Raw genomic sequence first — 4,153 nt, 5'->3', positions numbered from 1 at the left:
ATTGTGGTAGAGTATAATCACTAGATAGACATTTGTTGTCCATGTTACAATACCTAAAACTTCTCATCCTTCACAATATGATTTCACACTATTTACATAAAATAGTGTTTTTCTATATTTTATTCTTGTTTACAAATTTTCCCTCTCTATTCTAATACATTTATACGGATCCTTACCTCTATCCCCTATATAAGATAATAGTAAAATAGATGAAATAAGGGACAATACCCTTATTTCTTCCCAAGCTCTTCATGGTTGTGGTCCATACCTTTGCTAAATCGCAGCAATAAACTAAAAAAATATATCCACTAGTTACAATTATGTTGTCATTAAAATAGAAAATAATAAATGTTTGTTAATTTCTATAATGACATTATGGATATGAACATTGTAACAATAAGAATTTCATAAACCACAACATTATTCTCTATACGGATCTTTATTTATCCCACATAAAAACCCATGGTTTGTTCTTTATATGGGTCTTTAGGTTGCAATTAGTGCTGTTTTATCGGTTGCTCTATATCATATGTTTGTTTTTAATGGAGGATTTTATATTATTGATAAGTTCATTTTGAAATTCAATATAAGATTACAAGTTTATGTTGATATCTCTTTGATGGGGTATCAATTCCATCAAAGTTGTCAATGCCACAATTCCAACCTCATCCCTTATAACATATATGAAAGATTTGACAGCGATAGATAATATAATAAAAAGTGTACTACAACCAATCAAACAACAAAAACTAACTGATATTAAATTCAGATTATTTTTAAAAACTCCTGAAACATTCTCAATAAACCTTCTTCTGTACATCTTTTGTCATAAAAGAATTGGTATTTCACCTGCAGACCATTAGATCAAATCAGACCATTGTAATTCTTTTAAAGACACATTTCTGTAACCTGTCATTCACACCCATACATTCAAATCCATTAAAAACAGCCATTTTATCTCTGGCCAATTAACTACATCAAAGTAGGTGGGCAGTCATGATTAAAGTCATATTAACTTTTTGCCTGCTCATATATAAGTTAAATTATGTGTACTTATGATTGTGATAACTCACAGAAGAAAGTGGTGCTCACAGAAGAAAATGGCTCAGATAACTGGTGCTGGGTAGGTGTAGATTTATTCCAACCTCAAAACATCTTTGTTAAAGAACAATAATTCATATGAATCTCACCTATAATTATTATACAAACACTGAAACTTTTCAACAAATGTACTGGTTTTCCTTTTGTGTGGCTTTGTTTTGCTCTCATTCACTGAAAAGAAAACAACACATAATTAAATGGTTCAAATGTGGCCTGGTTTGTCTTTTATCATATGTGGCATATATTCATCATAAAGTCATTTTCATTATGTATACACTTCTATCATAAAGGACTTAGTTGGCATGCATTTATGTTTGTTTTGTCCATTTTGATTTGACAATGACAAACATCTATGTAATGGGTATCACCCAACCATAATTATGAGTTTTTCACCACTATTATATCAAGATTGGTTTTGTTTTTAAAATTTGAGTTCACTACTTTCCAAGTCAAGTAACAATTTGAAAGCCCAAGTCATCTCAATTGTTGTGAAATCTTAGTTATGATTGCCTTCTTTCTTTTTGGATTGTTCTTGTATATGAATAAATGTTTTTAGTTTTTCATAATTTCAAAAGATTTATTTTAAAATTATAAAGTACATTAAGACCTTTAATCTGTCATTTAAATATATATTTTTTTTTTTGGCAAGAGAATTTTTTTATAATTTTTTTATTATATGAAAAATAATATATAATGTATGTAATTTAGTGAAATATTTATAGGATAGAAATTGGCGAAATAATTTTTTGTAAAACAATAGAAAAGTAATTAGAATTAAAAATTCATGTATCATAGTTGTAATTTTATCTCGTCTGAAATTTATTAAAACTTAATTTATATCATGTTTGGAAATTTGAATTTGGTAATTTGCTGACTTTAAATTAAATTGAATTCTAAATATAATTGAACTCTATTCATCTAACAAATTAAACTCAAACGGTCTTATACCAAATTGGACCCAAACCTTTAACAAAATTGAACCCTAACCCTAACACTCATCTCTTTATCTATTTCCCTATCCTCTCTCTCACATTTACTCAATCTCTCCTACTTTCTCTTTCATGGACTCCTCTCCTATTCAATCTATTTACCTCTCTCTTTATCTCCCTCTCACTCATCTCCCTATCTCTTTCCTTATTCTTCTATCTTTCTATATTTCCCTCTATCTATATATCTATCTCTCACCCTCTCACTCTCTCTATCACACAATCTCTCTATCACAAACACACACCTCTTTGTCCCTTGCTCACTCACTATCCCTCCTATCTATTTAGTTCTCTATCTCTCTCTCCTTTTCTCTTGTCATATATGTACATCTCTCTTTTTCTCTTCCCATAAATCTCTCTCTCTCTCTCTCTCTCACTCTCTCTCTCTCTCTCTCTCTCACACACACACACACACATATATATATGCCTCTCGTTATCTATTTGTCTCTCTCTTCATCTCTTGATAGATACCTTCATCTTCACCTCTATCTTCCTCTCTCCCCCTCTATCTTTATACAAGTCTTCCTCTATTTATCTATTCCCTCTTTCTCCCTCTCTTTCTAGACCTCTCTCTCTCTCTCTCTCTCTCTCTCTCTCTTCATAACCCTCTCTCTCTATCTACATTTCTCCTTCTCTTTCTATAGTAAACACAACATGAGCCTCTCGATGATGGCGCTTAATTAGCTTTCTGATTCATAAATTTTGTTTCAGTTGTGTTTAGATACCTTTAAGTGGATGTGTAATTGATTTGAAGCAATCATCTCTTCATTGATATCCTTGTAGCACAAACAATACCATTTTCTAAATGGCCTACTAATTGAGCTCATGTATTACACAAATTTATACAAAAAATAGACCAATTGTTTTTGCTAATTGACATTCCACCCATGTACTACACAAATTTATACAAAAATAGACCAATTTTTTGTTCTAATTGACATTCTTAGTGGTGGAGAACTTGTGCTCTTGAAAGAGAGGTCACAAGTTCAAATCCCACAAAAGGGTAAGGTATGGATGCCTAGTTGATAGTGTAGTTAACCGTAGACTACAAAAGCTATTATTATTCCACCCTATTTAAGATACATGCAATTTTTTACAATTTTTTTTTTTTGAAATGGTGAAGATTAAAGTAATTTGGACCGTTTCTCAATTTTATACATGTGCAGGAGCCATGCTAATCTTCTCTGTATCGTGCTAATTTTATCGGATGTCTCCGAAGAGATAACACAAAATGTACAGCTCTTTATATTTAAAGTCTGCTATTTTAATTTGCGTACGAAATGTGGGAGTAAATGTTTACAGATGTGGCAAAACAAAAACAATACGAAATTCCTTGAACGCCATGACGCGTGTTGTGGGCAGTACTGATAACAACCCTTGAACTTGCTTTTCCTTTCCAAAACGAATTAGTAATTATAATTTTGTTTGCTTTGTGAGTAAGAGAAGCAACACAATATTCCAGTGTTAGCATACCTAAGTACACACCCACCTTCCATTCACGTCCTGGGTTGCAGATTTTTACCCCTTTATGATTTCAATCTATTCATCCTGTACCACTATTTGTTTCCAATATCTTCTTTATTTCTCCATATTCCATCACCTCTCGTTCTCCTTTCTCTTTTAGGTCGTCTACATTGCCCCACAATTTTCATGGTCATTGTCTGTGACGGCAATGGGCAAAATAACTCAACCCTCCATTCAACCATTCACCACAGATCCTCCTTTAACCATACAGATCCCCACTTGTGGAACTGTACTAGTTCAATTTTGAGATTTACATGGAAATTATTCTTACTAATTTTGAATTTGAACCTCTTAGATCTTTATTTAGTTGATTGTCGTATGTCGAATTAATGTGCAAAACATTTTATTTGTATCTTTTGGATTTGTATTTAAGAACTAACTCTAATTTATTTCAATATGTCTAACACTTGTAAATCAATCCAAAGTCTCATCGCCTTATACTTTGAGCATGAGTGTTGCATTGGCATTTGAGGGACACTACATCGATAGCTTAGGGGTTTTGTCATAGAAAAAATAATCATTGCTCACCAAGTCCAATGGTG

At 31.9% G+C, this 4,153-nt stretch overlaps 1 pseudogene; it reads right to left on the bottom strand.

Annotated features, from left to right (window-relative positions):
* Positions 1-3,215: 3,215 nt before the first annotated feature.
* Positions 3,216-3,310, bottom strand: LOC131071399 (U6 spliceosomal RNA; annotated as a pseudogene).
* Positions 3,311-4,153: the final 843 nt, after the last annotated feature.

This window comes from Cryptomeria japonica, chromosome 2 (genome assembly GCF_030272615.1).
Source record: "Cryptomeria japonica chromosome 2, Sugi_1.0, whole genome shotgun sequence".
Classification (NCBI taxonomy): domain Eukaryota; kingdom Viridiplantae; phylum Streptophyta; class Pinopsida; order Cupressales; family Cupressaceae; genus Cryptomeria; species Cryptomeria japonica.
This window is presented reverse-complemented; position numbering and strand designations above follow the sequence as displayed.